This window comes from Egretta garzetta, unplaced genomic scaffold, assembly GCF_000687185.1.
Source record: "Egretta garzetta isolate BGI_Z169 unplaced genomic scaffold, ASM68718v1 scaffold361, whole genome shotgun sequence".
Lineage (NCBI taxonomy): Eukaryota > Metazoa > Chordata > Aves > Pelecaniformes > Ardeidae > Egretta > Egretta garzetta.
The window spans coordinates 558,959-575,783 of record NW_009258688.1 but is presented as its reverse complement, the minus strand read 5'-3'; the positions used below and the strand labels follow the sequence as shown (position 1 = coordinate 575,783).

General features: G+C 42.5%; 1 protein-coding gene and 1 pseudogene across 2 annotated transcripts in view; one reads left to right on the top strand and one right to left on the bottom strand.

Annotated features, from left to right (window-relative positions):
• The window catches only part of ITPK1 (inositol-tetrakisphosphate 1-kinase), a 122,759-nt gene that overhangs the window by 30,557 nt on the left and 75,377 nt on the right, over window positions 1–16,825 (bottom strand). The gene's annotated exons all lie outside the window — the stretch shown is intronic.
• On the top strand, window positions 3,612–3,763 carry LOC118451682 (annotated as a pseudogene).

The window sequence follows — 16,825 nt, the reverse complement described above, 5'->3', positions numbered from 1 at the left end:
CATTTCCTCATGTGTCTGGAAGCTCAAATCCTTGTCCCTTTGTTTGGTTTTAACTTTATGTTCTTGCATTGTTGTGATTACTAGAGATTGCTTTTTTGGCCTTTGTGCCCATGGATGATTTCATGTAACTGTAACTGTGCCACCAGCAGCACTGCCTAGGTATCCAAACGTGCTCAGTTCTGTAGAGCCTCTCAAACACAAGGATCTGCACGTCAGCACTCAAAGCACTTTAGAAACAAGCGGGACACGTGCTGTACAAACACGAGTTCTCTGGGGCAGCGGGGCTGCTCTTCCTGACTTAAACTCATATATGGAGAAGATGAGATTACGCAAACACAGGACTTAGGAGACCATGGATTTGCCCTGACAAGAAAACTTTAGTTTTCCTTCCTCTTCCCCAAGGCCAGCACTGACACCATTCGTTAGCAGAAACCTGAGTGCCACGTGTTAAGCAGCAAAGCAGAGTATGTAACAGCTTTTCTGGATCATTTCTTCACATTACCAGAGAAAAGGGCAGCACAGGACACTAGGTCACTGCGGAGGGACTGCTGTAAAATTCAACACAGTGCTAAAAAGCAGGAGCAATGTACTTTCTGTCTCATGGGGAACAGCCTTCAAAACCTGACCTCAGCAGCTTCTCTCCGAGATGCAATGTGAAGGAGGAGGATGCTGCTTCTCAGTGCTGCTGAATTCAGCTCAGCAAGAAGTGGAAAGCACCGGGGAAAGAATGCTGTGCATGCCAAACAAGGACGCATTAGCACCCTACCGGGACACCAACTCAGGCAGTACCAGCGTTTGTTTTGTTCCAGTAAGCCTGACTATTAGTCACATTTATGCACCGATTGCAGCAGCCAAATGCTGTAGTTAGACATACGAGACTTGTACAGGCAATTCCAGAAACTCATTCACCCCGTGCCAAAATACAACGTGCTGCCAGTTACAGAGAAGGATTCTCACTCCAAGAGCAGGGGTGATATTTTGTTTCCAAAAATGTACCAGAAGTCAGAGGCGACAGGGGACCTGAAAACAGACAGGAATGTATCACAGCTCAGCCTTGACAACGCGCTTGTCCTTGGGAAACCCTTGGTTTTAGCAGAATAAGAGGAGGAAATGCCCTGAGCTCTCCTTGCAATGTCTCCACAGGAAGAGGAATCAGTTGTACTGTTGAACTGAGAGAGTGGAAGAAAAAAAAAAAAAGATCTGTGTTCAGAACTAGAGAATCATAGCAGGTGCCAATATTTTCCAGTCTTCAGGCATGTAACATCAACATTTCAAGCTTCTCCGTCAAATGTTTAATAATAGTCTCTTTAAGTTCCTTAGGAATTATCTGCACAGCATATAGCAGAGTACAAAGGCAGGAAACTGTCGGGAGATTTGGTGCTTTACTAAAAGGGGAAGCAGAGAACATGCCAAGTTTCTTGTGAAAAAAACATGATTGCACGTCGGGTGATGCTGCAAAGGACTTTCAAATGCTGAAAGTGCCAGGGAGCCACAACCAAGATGACAGGGTACCAGCAAAGAGCACGTGGCAGTAAGCCTACCTCGCTCATGCAAAAATCTGTCACTACTGCTCCTTGATTTTGCAGACCACTTTCATACCAATACCCAGAGGAGGGAAGCATCCTGTGTACTTTGTTCATCTGAGAGCAACAGTTCAGGCTTTCAGGTAGGAACCGGCGGTTATGATGAGAGAGGAGACAAAGTTTAACAGGATTCACACCCTGCTGCTCCTTCTAAATGAGAGATCGAGGACGTGATCTTGGTTCAGAGCACTTAATACAGTCATTACCGGACTTTTGGGGCTGCACCAACTAAATGCACCCTGTAGAATGAAACACTTTCATTTCCTTCTGTTAGCCCTGTTTGGGGCACAAGGACACAGGCTTTACACTCCAGCAGACTCACGGAAGGTAAGTATGGGCACCAAGATTCACCAATGAGGAAACCACAAAACCCAAAAGGCCCCTTCCTTCCCAACAAGCCCTTGTTGTTCCACCTGCATGTTTCTGGTGCAAGTCTGGAGGAAGGCGGTGAGCACCCACCCACAGTTCAGGAGAGGACAGGATACTTGTGACATTCACACTTACTTCAACCATAAGCTATCTGTGACTGCACAGCGATTAGGGTGCGGATGTGCTGCTGGAACAACCAGTGGGAAACCAACGCAACCACCTCACTGGAGGAGCCAGGGGCTTGATCCTCCTGTGGTGTCAGGACTGCATCCTACTGCAAAGGAAAGCAGAGGTAGGCTGCTTCCTAGATAGATGCAATCTCATGACCACAGAAGGCAAAGTGAGATCCTGAGGAGGATGGCACTGCCACGGCTTCTACTGGCTAAAACAAAGCAGAAGACATGTCTAAGCCAGGGCAGCTCAGGGCACACAGATGATATCTCAGTATCTTTTCAAACTGTAACTCTTCTACAGTTTGTGCTTTGTTCAGTTCATATTTTTCCCTCATGAGGCTGAGCTAGATGCTTATTTTAATTTGCTTTTAAATCTGCAGGATGACCCTTGCTCTATATGCCATGAAACAGTAATTATGTTCATTTTGGCAATGGTTATTGGTCTGTTATCGAAACGAATACCCTATCCTCAATGCCTCTTTCTTAAGGCTACCTGAGTAAGAGAATACCCTATAAATATATCCCGGTCAGCTAGCCAATACACTCATGTTGTTTTCTGTAATATTGGTGTACTTTTATAGCTCTTCCCCTGTAAATACCTTGCAAGTCTATCTCAGACAAGACAAAATTCATTTTCTATATGAAAGGCAAATAGTAGGATAGATAGCACAGTGAAAAACGAAGCATTGCAAACACGTCATTGCCAACTGGGCAATTATCGTTTCTTCACTTGCAAGAGTTTGAGAGTTAGATATGAATGAAGTCACCACCCTTTTCACTCCCCTGTTTATGCTTTTCACTCCCCTGTTTACCCTACTAAGCAGGAAATCCCAGAGAAGTCTGAGAGCCCACATTTAATAATGTATCTTTCTAAGAACCAACTTAAGATTTTTTTAAAGGCATTTAAATTATTACAGGTCACGATCACTTCCACACGGCCCTGTACTCATTTTACTTCAGCTTCTCTCAAAAAATACCCAAGGTTTTTAATTCTATTTTATTTTTAACCTTGGAATCCCATTTCAAAAGTGCTTATATTCTGCAGCATGAGTCTAGTCATTATGTTCTGCCTTACATAAAGCTGCCAAAATCCAGGGTTAAGCTGCAGTCAGTCAAATTTCAGATCACTTCTTCAGGAGAACACAGCCCAGGAGTGGTTCAAAAGCCGCTCCTCAGCACCAGGTGGGGTCCTCACAGGCAGCATCCCACCTCAGCCAGCAGGTACAACCTGCAGGCACCGGCACCAACATCTTTAAAATAACTTCACACGCATTTCATTCCAGATACTCATCAGAGAAGACTAGAAAGATGTCAGCTGGCTTTTTATTTCAATACCCATCTGACCACAGTATGACCAATAGACAGAATGAGAGGGGATGGGACTTAAACACACCATGTGAAGCAGCATATTGGTTTCTAGTTTTCTTTATGCCCTTAGGCTTATCCTAGTCCACAAGAGAAGAGCAGTCTAAGAGACCAAGAAGTTTCATCTAACTGGGATCGGGAAGGTGGTTTTATTCCTCAGGATTGAGGCTCATCCTTTGCATTCCAGGTTTGCAGAGCCCTGTGATGTTTCCAAAGGATGGAAACTCAGATGCGTATTTGTAGCGATGGGGTATGTGTTAACACTCTCCCATGGAAACTGTACCCTAGTATTCACTTTGTTTCTCCGAATTTCTTTTTTCCTTGAGGTTCCCCACTTCCTTTTCTCCTTGGTCTTTGCCAGGGAGAGCTTCAGCATCCCTTGCTCATTTGTTTTGCTTCTGGCTTTTTTCCAGCACCAGGACAACACCTGATCGTAAGAGGACAAATCAACAGAGACAGAATCTAGTGGCAGATGCCTAGGGAAGAGTATAGAACCACAGAAAGCTTATAGTGACATTGTCCATGTCATACCCCATTACAGCAGCCATTTAGGGACTTCTTCGAGAAAGTAAAGCGTTCAGCCATTCTCAACAGTTTTTTATGCCATAAATCTAATTGCTTTTTCAAACTCACAAGAACTGGCATTCACAACATCCCGTGGCACTGAGTTTCCTTGTTTAGCTATGCAGTATAGGATAGTGAAAACGGGTTTTTTTAAGCTTAGTACGTACTACTTTCGTATTTACCAAAACCAATACATTGCTGTTCTCATTCATCATCAGCATGCTGCTCCTGATTCACAGGCCTCCACTGTGCTTCCCTCTCATCTGCTTCAAGAAGTTTTGAGTTCTGCATTTCAGTTCAGTCAAATCATCTGCCAGTGAAGCTACTGTACTGGGGATCGAAAAGAAAGGGTCTGGCCGCTGTAGTGAAGCATTTCAGTAACACAGTGCAAGTTTCTGCCTGCAAAGACTTATGTTGAGTCTTTAGTAAAGACTCTTAACAGCACAGGCAACCAGATAATCTTGTATTTATTGCGCAAGACTTGGAGGGGGAAAAAAAAAATCATACTTCTCTAAGCTTGCTTTGGGACTTCAGGCTACTTAGGTTATGCTTCAATGTACCAGGTTATTATGTAGCCCTTGTAAGGCTAGAACAACCACTTTCTGAAAGAAAACGAGGTATTTGGTTGGAAGAAGTTGGAGAAATGCAAGAGAATACTATGCTTGTAGATGCAGGTCAGATTCTGAACACAGTCTCCTACACAAAGCCCCTATGTCTCATATTAAAGTGCACTAAACCAACAATCGTAGTTATTAAGAACTAGAAACTTCTCTAAAAAGATCATTAAATACTTAAAAGTTAGCTCTTTATTTAAATTTTCTTAGTTCAGAAGGGAACGCATTTCAGCAGAGTTATAATGAAGATGACAAGAAGCTTCACTTAACACTGTTACAGAGCATTAAACATACCACATTCCTTTTGTGTGATTCAGAAAACCAGTAAGAGGCCATCATCAAAGAGATATTCTGTAATATCTATGCAGTTAACTCAGGTTGTAAATCCTCCCACCGTTGTGTTCAGAAGGAGGGAGAAGATTCCTGCTCCAAAAAAGTGCTGCAGGTCCATTGCAGAATTTAGCAGTGCTGTTCAGGCTCTGACTTTCACCCACAATTATGTCTAGATGTGAATTTTCAGAGACTAGTATGCAAGTAGGCAGGGATCATTCAAGTGCAATGCCTGCCGGGGATCAGTTTGCTTAACACCACTCCCCCCCAAAAAAACCCCACTTACCTAATTTAAAATAAAAAAATGCCATACTATACATATTCTGCTCTTCAATTCCAGTTAAGAACATAGGTAATAATATATAGCTGGAAATAACCTTTAACTTTAGGTTAACTTCAAGAATCAGATTTTGTAGCTAGATTGTTTGGGTTTGGCTTTTTTTTTTTTTTTGTATTTACTTTGTAGCAGTAGAAGTCTGGTTTGGGGCCCTGCTTGAAGAGCTCAGAAAGCTGCTCAGATGCTGGTTTTGAATCCTAGAGAAACTCCATACAATGCTCTCACTCTCCCCACTACCAGAGTAAATGTGCTCAGCTGATTACACAGGTATCCCTGGTCCACTGTAGTGTGAAAGGAACCAGATCTGTGTAACTCTCTTCCATAGCCCATCTTCTTCCTTTTACCTTGAAAAGGAGCTGTAAATTCAGAGGCTGTTATGATTCTGAGCTAACACACACCTGGCAATGAGGGCTACCCCATTACTGGGAAAAAAGATACAGCCTGGAAAAAAAGTAGGTTTCTCCTGCATCACACAATACTCGTGGTTAGATGCAATCATGACACAGAAACAACCTGCCCCCCTGCAACATGATGCACAGCACGCTCTGCACAACGAACACAGAGCACTACTGCTGCTTCAGGCTTCACCTGCTGCAGAGGAGCGCATATTTCAGGATGTTGTAAGACTGAAAATCAAAGCAAACAGACACCTCTGATCTCAGTAATATCACTTGACCTAGAAATTACATCAGAGGTGTTGGTTCTCAGGAGAGTCATTGGCAGGATGATGGTGAGAATTTGGTTGATGGGCATTTTCCCATTATAGAAAACCCCTCAGTAAGGGCACAGTCGTCCTGTACCACGAAGGTCAGCACTGGCAAAAGACACTTCAGGAAGCCTTGTGACAAGTGGCAGACCCCTTGCAATATTATCTTATCCAGCCATCAGCTATAGATGGCTCAAACGGTAAATGCAGTAGAAAAATAAACAAATCCTATTTCAGGAACAGCAGTTCTCTGGTCAACTCAGTCTACCAAAGTTTGAATGCAACTCTTCACAGACACTTATATTAAGCTTAATTAAAAAAACAAATATATAGTCTGGTTTATTTGAACTACATTTGGTGATGTATTACCAGCCCACGGACTCTTCCTCCCCTACAACAAACTTTGACTTTAGTGTATGTAATACTTCATTTTGTGCAAACAAGTCTTCCTACAGGATAAGGATCATTACATTAAATTATCATTAATTTTAATTACCATGTTATGTCAACTCTGGATATGTTGCCCAGCCCTAAAGATATATTTTGTTTCAAACTACAAAGCAGTCTCTCTCTTCTGGACTGTTTTTAAAAGCCATGACATTTATTTAACCCTAATGACAACTATTATAAAGGAGAAAGCTAAATCACACCACTGAAATGGTAAACACCAAGTTCCCAGCAGTCTTAATCTTTCTCTGATCCCTTCTTCCAAGAGGCTGCTCCTTGCAATCTGATCAAACTTGAAAGCCCACAAGTACACTGGGAAATTAGCTGGTGAAGCAGAGAAGAGGAACATGAGTTAGGGTGGACAGCAAGTGTAAGAAAAGCGTTTCATTATGCAAGTTTATTCATGCTCAGTCCCCAGGGCTCTTTCTATTAAACATGTTCTATATTGAATGACAATTTGTCCTGAATTTCCATAACCCCTATTCTGTCAACAGTCAAAGCCCAGCACTGACAGTGGCCTAAATTCAACACTGAGGAAGCAGAAGATGATGGAGGAAGACAGATAGCCAGGAGTCCCTAGGCATTAGACCCTGTGCATAAGACGGCACTACCAAGGAAGTTACAGATCTACTGCTGGTATGGAAGGACACACGTATATTGTGTAGTTAAATCAGATTACAGTCTTAACCCAGATGATATGAACACAGAAATCTGCGGCTAGGTTTGGAGATACTTTAATTCAGGCATGGGTTACATCTGGGACCCCACTTTCACTCCAGCTACTTCATAAACTTCCTGTTAAGATGCAAATTAACACTAACCCTAAAATTTTATTAAATGCTGTCAGTTCATCAAGGTTTTTGCTACAATCCTACCTATCCTTCTATAAACACATTTACTCATTGACAAGAGTGACTGAAAAAGCTATACGGTGTCCTGGGACTGCACAGCCTTGGGCCATATCCCACGCAGGCAGGTGACTGCAGCAATGGGACACATTGGGATGGAGCACAGGGGATGTTCAGTTGGAAGACTTTGCATGCGTACAGCCATACCGTGTAGTGTGGATGTTGCTCAAGTGGACAGTGTTCACAAGAGCCTAGAGAAGCAATCCCACTGTCACCAGTATACCTGTCTTTATAGAGAGAGCTTTCTTTAAGAGAACTTAAACTGCACTTACTTCTCCTTCTCCAGCTTGGTGGCAAAAGTGGTTACTACCAGCAATTCAAGCTCATTGTGGAATGAACTTATAGTATTTTAAACTGGCAAATACTGAGTGGGTCAGAAATCCTCCCTGGTGGGGACCCTGGCACAACTAAGAGTTAAGCAAATGGGAAGGGAAAAATGTGCACATATTTCCAGACACTTAGAAGACAAACAGTGCCTGTCAAGCTCTGCACCCAGATTTAGCATGTAGGTAAGGCATCTGCATTCACATATTGGAACATTTTGTTTGATTTTTTTCTAATAAGCACCCTCCAGTGGCATTCATGCTCTAGTCCTTTACATGTGCACAACCTAGAATTAGGTGGCCTCAGGTTCTCTTACAAATAATCTTGTTTGATGCTTGCATCCATTTAACGAAGGCAGATGTTCTCTAATCGTGTTTTTCTCCTCACTAGGGTGAGAAGAGAGCTGCAGTGTGAGGAGAACTGCTTCCAGCCCTGATGACACCTGGAACTGAGGATAAACAATCAAAAACTGCTTCATTTGCTCTTAGTATCCTCTTTTAGCACGTTATTGGAAAAGGACAGAGAAAACAGTTGTTTTTTTAAAAATCTTTTTCACTGTTTGCTCTCCTAAAAGTCTAACTGCTGCCCTGGTCATGCCCTCACAGGAAAATGCTGACGTTTGAGTATCTGTTCTCTCACTACTTTGTAATAACTGGAATTAAGTTCTATCAAATAATTTGTTGAATAATTAGGTTTTAAACAGCTCCACAAAACCCCCAAACTGCTTAAATTTTAATGACTGACTTCTTTTGCAATATCCCTTTCAAAAACCAGTGTGAGGACTACCAATGTATTCTCATGATTATTAATGCAACCGCATTACACAGCCTGTATTTCCTATTCCTCTGGATCTGCCTTCTCTCACTCTTGTTCCCTGCCTCCTTTTTAAGGGAAACAGATGGGTATCCTCCCAGAAAGGATCCTTGCTCAGTCTTACGTTCATAGATATATAGCCAGAATGAAAAAGGGAAGGCAGAGAAATGACAGAACAACAACAAAAGGTCAGCAAACTTAAATTCTTCCGCAACATCATCCTACATCAAAAGGCAGTGAACTCGCAGATCTGACCGACAAATGTTAGTTAGAATCAAATCAGCTGGATGAGAAGTGCTGGAGGTAAACCGGGATGCCCCGAGTAATTCCATTCATCTTCCATTTGCCTTTTCTAAAACAACAAACTACCCCTACTGCACCCAGACCAGGGGTAACTCAAAGCAGAGTTATGCACCACAATTCTCACCTCATGTATAGCACAGAAATGAGATCTGGGACCCACAAAGAAAATGGCATACTTTGCAAATGAACACTGCAATCCTTCTGCTTCTTAAATCAATACATGTTCCTTCCCACTCCAGTGCTCTAGCATAATGAAGGCTCTGCAGGGGTCCCAGGGAGCAGGCAGGCTGACCCTTACGGGGACAGAAGGACCCAGGCACCAAAACCCCCACCACCCTTTGTGGGAGACAGGTCTCACTCCTCCAGAGCTATCTGAGCATTTCTGCCTTGCTGTTCCGTGCACTGTAATTTTCTTCACTCTTGAGGTTTATATTAAGGTCTGAATTAGGTTCTACAGAGTTTGGCTGTTAGTAATACATCTAATAAGCTGTGGCTTTGTTTCTTTGCAGAAACAAAATTCACAGCAGTTCCCAGTACAATGATTTTACAATCCTATTTTTCAAAGTGAAGCAGGGTGTGCAGGACTAAACTCAGAGACATGAAGGCGATTGACTGGGCTGAGTGAGGGCTGGTGGACTGGGCACCGATGACATTCATCACTTGACAGAAGAACCTAAGGCAAAACTGGGATTCATGCAAGTAGGGATTGCTCATTTCTGAGAATTAAGCCAAAACATGCTCTTCGTAATTAAATCAATCCTGAGATGCCAATAGGACATTCTGTCACACGCTTACTACATATACTCTTCCAGAGCTTGGCTGTACCAGTCACTCCTATCTCACGGACTTCAACAGTTTGCTTAGTACATGCTTGCACCCGTACTAATCTTTGCATCTGTGCTTTGCTACACCGATACTTCAAGTTATATATCATATCCTAGGAGTTATTGTTCATAACTGCCCACCATCCAGAACCCCACCCCCCCTTCAGCACTGATCTTTTTTCCTTTGTTTTTTTTAAGATGAAATGCACTTGGACTTTTCTGTGATGAGAATATTTCAGTGCAGAAAGAGAATTGTGAGGGGTTTTTTTGTTGTTTTATTCAAGATACCTGGATTCAGAAGACTGACTACAGCACAGGTCTCACCACCCTGAAGAACTCTGCCTCACATACAAACAGTTCATCTATGCTTCTTTCCCTCCCAGTTATAAAATATACCTTCTCCCAATAACTACAGAACAACCAGGACTTTCATACTGCTCGGTATTTCACTTTTACAGTCTCAAGTATTTCTACAAAATGGCTGTGAAATCCAAACCGTAAAGGACTGAAGCATTCAACTCTATGCTTATGCTCATAGCACAATGACAGACTATTAAGATATTTAGCTTAAATCTTTTTAAGGCTTGCAACTGTAGAGGTGCAGTATCAACCCTTCGCGTTTCACAGCTGACTGAAGAATTAAGGAGGATTCTCCTTAGCCCTCTTCAGATTTGCCTAGATATTGGAGAAATGACAAACTAAGCCATGAAATGATTGAAATGATGCTATAAAAGCAGAATCTAAATAGGTCTAGGAACTCTCATTCTAATCCATGTTTTTCTACTCAATTTTGGTTTGCTCTGAGCAAATCCCTTATGAACCGCATGTCAAGACATTTCTATAATGATCGAGTGAACAAGTATTATTTATGGCAAGATTTATATAACTACCTACATGTGGGAAGCTCAGTACAGTGTATTTTTAGCATAAGATACTGCAGGCTTCAAAATAATGACGAAACCTGAATGTTTAAAGAAACCAGGTCACAGCTCAGAATTCAGCTTTCACTAAATGCTGTTTCAAAGCATTTCCTCTGTACACAGTTAAAATTAAAAGCTTTGTGGACACCTGGAAGCCTTATTATTTCCCTCTAACATCATAGGATCATTTGTATTACAGGGGCATTGGAAGGCAAGTATTTTCAGCACTGTGCAGAACACATGATAAGAGGTAGTGTCTCCTTCGGAGAAGTTTCAAAACAAGCAGATATGATTGATGAAGGACAGAGGTGTGAAATTAAGAAACAAGGCAGTGGAGAGATTAATACCTACCCAAGCACCGTCACGAAGGGCTGGCACAGGATCAAGCCTTTCAAGCCCCAACACAGTGGAGTTCTTCTACAGGTTTGTCTTTAACAATTTCAAATCTCTTTCTGTACCTTCCTGGCTGACATGATACCCTTGCTCTAATGGAGGTAATGATGGTGTAGTTGCTAGATTACTACTATACGCCCTACAGCCACTAAAACCACACATCAACACCTTTAGAAGTTGCAGTACATGGTGTATACAGAGGAAAAAAAATCACACCACTAGAGCACAAACCAGAAAACATTTTGAAAAGATCAGTTGTTTTTTTAAAGTCAAAAAAAAGAAGAGAAGAGGAAGCCTATTTATATTTAGGTTTCAAAGAAAACAAACTTCCCTATAAGCCTGAACAAACATTCAGTGCGTGCGGATCTACCTTTACAAAAAGAAAAATCAATTTTCCTATAAAGGCTAACCAAGTATGAAAAGTTATTAGAAGAAACTCTCTTGGACAAAATAAAATGAAAACCAAAGACTGCATGAGAATGCAGGAGGAAAATGGATCAAAACCAGCTGCATATGCCTAGACACATTAAATTCAATACGAAATGCATTTGTTTTACTCTTCAGTTCCAGGCAGGCTTTTACTTCACTGCAACTAAACAAACACTAATGATTTGATGCAATTCACTAACTTACATGGTTAAAAATATACCTAAAATTTGATACATTTCTATTTGGGAGATAAATCTGGTTTAAGGATTCTTTCCTATTCCTAAAACAGAAGGATAAAAAATGTGATTGTAGGATTAGACAGAGAACGATGGCTGGTGTTCCTAAAGATAAATTTCTTGTGGTAAATCAGGGAAAAAATAGGGAAGATAAGACAAGTACTGCCAGCTTCAGAGCAGTGTGTGCATGTATAGATGTAATTCCCATCCAGTATATGCCTATTATGCTTTGAATCCCAGCTCTGTCTCAATATGAGCCGGTTTTGTTTGTGCCAATGTTCAGGCTTCCACAAAAAGTGAAACGGCCAATGCAGACAGAAATCTGTTTTTTTAAAAGAAGATGGTAGATCTTTTTTGTGGGTAAACCTGACTGTGAATCAATTTGGACTTGAAATTAGAAGGGATTCTCAACTATTTAAGCATCCAGGCTCTTGAGCCACCTGCCAGTTGGAATAATATGGGGAGAAGGGGGAAAGCCTGACTGCTCTTCCAACTGGTTCACCCTGGGTTTCTGGAATGGGCTGGATGACGAAGTGCCTACAATAGATGGGCCGGGACTCGATAATCCTGGCTATGTTGCGTATGTTGATAAGCCTGGATACTAAACTAACACAGAAAGCCTGATTTCCTTGTAGGAAGAATAAAAAAAAGGAGGATTTGGTATGTGTAATCAGTCTGTCTTGCTCTCTCTTTTTTGTGTGTTGGGGGAGGGAGGCAGCCTCATGGCACATATGTACCACTTGTCGAAGCTGTTTCAGCTCCTTCCTATCTCTTCCTTCAGCATCTCTAGCTTTCCTGTGATTTCACCCAGGCTGGGGTTTAACATGATGAAGGGTTCAGTAGCAAGTCTGCTTTTCGTTGTTCTTCTACCCCATGCTTCACAAACACACACTCCTGCCTGTTTCTACTTTCAAGCCCTGGCACACTGCCTCGAGCGGTACTGGGATAAGTACTTGTGGGGCAATGCTGGAAAATGCACCGTGGAACGAACAAATAAAAATAAAACAATGACGGGGGGTGGGTGGGGGAAAGTTTTAAAAGATTAATTAGTTCTCTGATCCAGTTCACTAGATGAACAAGGGTGGGGAAACGACAAAGCAAAAATAGCTTAGATGGCTACTGCTGCTACATACGGTGCGTGAAGCCAGTCCCAGGCAGACAAACCTTCAGGAACCAACCACGTAAGATCCTCCACCCAGTACCTGCCTCCAGAGAGCAACATATGCTTGTGTTTGGCACAGGCAGCACTATTGTTTCAGCTACTCAGTTACATAAAAAATTTTGAAAGCTTATCCAACCACTTAAATGGTGACACCAGTTACACATCTTCAGCCTGTTTGACAAAGGATTTGCCGTAATTCACAACAGTGTCTTTGAAAATAATCACTCTAAGGAGTAAGGCAAGAGGGAAGAGGCAAAGCGTTGCATGATTTTGGCTCAGGACAGGCGTGCATTTGCAGAGAGCTGCATCCATGGAGCAGTTCCTGCCAGAGGTGCAATTACCACCTGGAATGGTTACCCTGCCCCAACACCTGCACAGATGTAGTTATAGAGACTATAAAGGTGCTTTCTTCTGGTACAGTTCATCCCTCCTCCCACGCAGAAAGTTGTGTAAGAGCATACACATTAGAGCTGTCATTCACATGACACATGAAAAGCAACACACCTAATGCAGACAAGCCCTCAGACCCTCCTAGATGGGACTCTCCCATAACTCCAGCCCCCCACCAGCGTAAGCACAGTTTGGTTCACTTTTGGATATAACTAGTTTACCGCTATAGTAAGTCCTTAATGTTAAGTACAAAACAAATGGGCAAGCCAAACTGCCTGCAACAGGGCTCATAGGTGTGAAGCAAGGTGCTTTTCAGCAAAGTACAAAGCAAAGCTCCTTTAGTCTCACCTCATATAGCTGTCCAGAAGAACAAGTCACTTTTCTCCCAGGAACTCTTGGACCAGCAAGCTATGGAGTAAGAGTGGGAGAAGAAGGCGAGGAAAAGAGGAGGTATTTTCCTCTCTTTTCTTCTCCAAATTCTGAAATCTCAAAAATGCTGAGTCTCTCCACCATCTCTTTTAGGTTCATTATAAATGAACATTTCTTCAGTGAAAATAAAATGGGTATTTTCTGATCTCTTCTAACATTATTTTCTTTCAAAATACCAAAAACCAAAAGCAATTACAATTAGCTGTAGTGTCCAGGACATTTACTTTCCCACAGCACAGGACCTTGAGGGGAAGTATCATGCTCACAGAATTGCTTGTATTTTATAAACAGCTCATAAAATGGGAAGGCATACAAACATTGTGGGATGGTGTTGAAAGACACAACACTCAGAATGACTACAAAACCTAGCAAATATAAAGCTCTGCACTCCCCAAGCACTTCTGCTATCTAGGTAAACACATTACAATATTCAGTAGTTTAACTAACCGCAGCCTAACAACAGATTAGAAAACCCAGTGACAAAATTCATGATAAATGCAATAAAATGTCAGTGTAGATTTTACCCCCAAAACTCATACCAGACTCCGGGTTGCAAAGGCAGCAAAAAATCAACCAAACAAAACCCCATTTGCAATCTGGCATACCTGCACAACAACCTAGAACAGATCTATGCAATGCCAAAGAATTTATGGTAGTATTCATTTCCCTGCAGCAAAATACAAGAAAAATGCATGTGAACTGGCTAGCTTTCTTGGTGGAAGTACCCCTCCCGAACTGCATCTGCCTTTCTGCCAGAACTAGCAGGTTTTTAAAAAATATTTTCTTAAATAGGAACTAGAAAACTGTCCCCCAAGGGCAACTAGCATCAGCCAATTACACAGAACAAGAAACCAGTTGGTGTGATACACTTTTCTCCTAGAAAACCAACACTAATTGCCCAATACTGAAATAAACTGCAGTTTATCTCCTAGCAAATGCTTGTGAGGATTCCCAAATCAGCAATTAGCATCTGTCCCATTGTGCTTCTCTGCCTAATATCTTATGCAAACTATACAATTTATAGCTTTAGATTTAATGTGTGGTTGCCTAACTAATGCCGCAGGGCAAGAGGAGCCTGCTGATTCAGGAATGCATCGCGCAACTGCCTCACCCTTGTGAGGCAAGTGACAAACTCATTCCACAGATTTCTCCACCCGGGAAGTATTTGCTCCTGCTGTGCCACGTCCACATGAACAGGTGCAGCCAGCCCACAGCTCCTCTCTCCACATCCCAAAAAAAGCAGAATGAAGCCAGCTTCAGCCCAGAAGTCATATAGCGACAGTAATGTGACTGTGCCTGGCTAAAACATACTGCTTTTTGTAAGGGAGCACAGCCAAACGTATTCAGGTCTGGCTGCATTGCTCCATGGAGACTATGCCCCAGTGGGAGCCCAAGACTACTTGGACCGCTTATGCCAGCACAGGTAAGCATCCACATTCCACGTCTCCTGTGCTTGCCCCACACAGGACAAGTATCTATTAACATTTCAGCATGACTTTGTTAAGCTCTCTGGGTCAAGCTGTCGGCAGTTGATGCTTTTCATTCTGAAGGACAATCAACATCAGGAAATACTGGTCTGGAAAGGACCTCACCAGGTTACTTACCACAGTCCCACTGCATTCAGGCAAGATGAAATGCTATGACCAACACTGACAGATGTTTGTCTATTTAATCTGTTCCTAAAACCTCCAGTACAGGAGGTTCATAACCACTCCATCAGTTTGCCCCAGCACTAACACTAACCTTGCAACCAAAAATGTTATCATGCTTACCTCCTCCCAGTGTTCAAACAGCACTCACAGGCTTCCCAAGTGCTGACTAACCCTCAAAAGGTTCCCCTGCTGAAGCAGGGAAGTTTGGCTGGCATTTTAGAGATCAAGAGAGTAAGCAGGGCTGTTGTCAATGCCCTGAATCTCAGCAACAGAGATCAAAAACGCCTGGCTCCTTGCCCTGAGGCTCTATGTGCTGCACTTCTTTAGAAATATCAGGTAAGGCAAGTCAAACTAGATTATCTGAAAAACTTAAAAGTATCCCTGCAGATTTGGCTGCAGTGAAACTGCACTGGCATTACAGACCCCAAAATCTCAGTGCTGTATTCTGGCAGAGTTCAGAAGCTCCCTTAATACATGCCTTGCCTGAAATGCTGCCTGTTGACTAGTAGTATTACACATGAACCAGGACTTAGCACAGGATGGGGCTCAAGTTCAGTGTCCCTACTACTCACCCAGATAGGCATCTTATTCTATCACACCACCTTACTTAGTGTTTCGACAAGCTCTGTTTAAAGTAAAGAAATTGCTTCACTGACGTTGAACTTTCCCACAGGACCAAGATCCTAGTGGACCATCAAACATCAATAAAATACAAATCAGAAAGGATAAAGCTCTTCCTGAATGTTAGCATGTTCCATTGCCTTCATAATATGTTTAGCGTCTCTCGGTCAAGAGAAGGACCTCATTCAGAGTATTCATATACCCTTTGTCGCGTGGTGGGTAGATGTCTGCAAGACTAACACTTTGCATCTCTGCCAGACAGACTTCACTGCTGGCTGATCATTGGCACTCAATCAGAGGCAGAGCAAACACCCTCATGGTGTCCTCAAGCTGGTTAAGAAGGACCTGGAATAGGAAGACTCCCTCATGTAAGAATCCCAATACCACATCTAAAGTTAATGCGCTCAGTAACAGCTGAGTGCTCACTTCCCTCCTTACCCTGGCAGACACTAAAGAAGCTGGCAGCTGAGCTGCAGCAAGGGGAAAAGCTGCAGCGATTCTGATCACAGAGCAGGCTTGTAAGGGTGGGCAGGAGGGTGAGACCTGTGAAGCACTATCTGTTCAATCTTTTTTATATTTACGTAGGAGATAAATTTTGCAACTGGTCAGTCTTCCTCATGATTTTGCCAGGCAGCAAGGAAGGAAATGAAACAAAAAGTTTTAGAAGTTGAAAACTCCCAGTGTACTAAGTAACACCCTGTCCCAGACAATGCACTGGAGTGATCTGCAGGACGATCTCCTTGATCCTCTAGTAGAACAAGAGCTAATAGACAAACTCCTTCAAGGGCGTTCAGTACCATTACGTCCCTGTCATGTATTCTAAGTGCGTGCCCCACTGCGTGCCACGGTTCTGTCCCCCCATGCACATCCCCTTGCCAGAGTTAAAATTTATGTAGAACTAGAAAATGCTTTAAATCATCACTGCACTCAGGG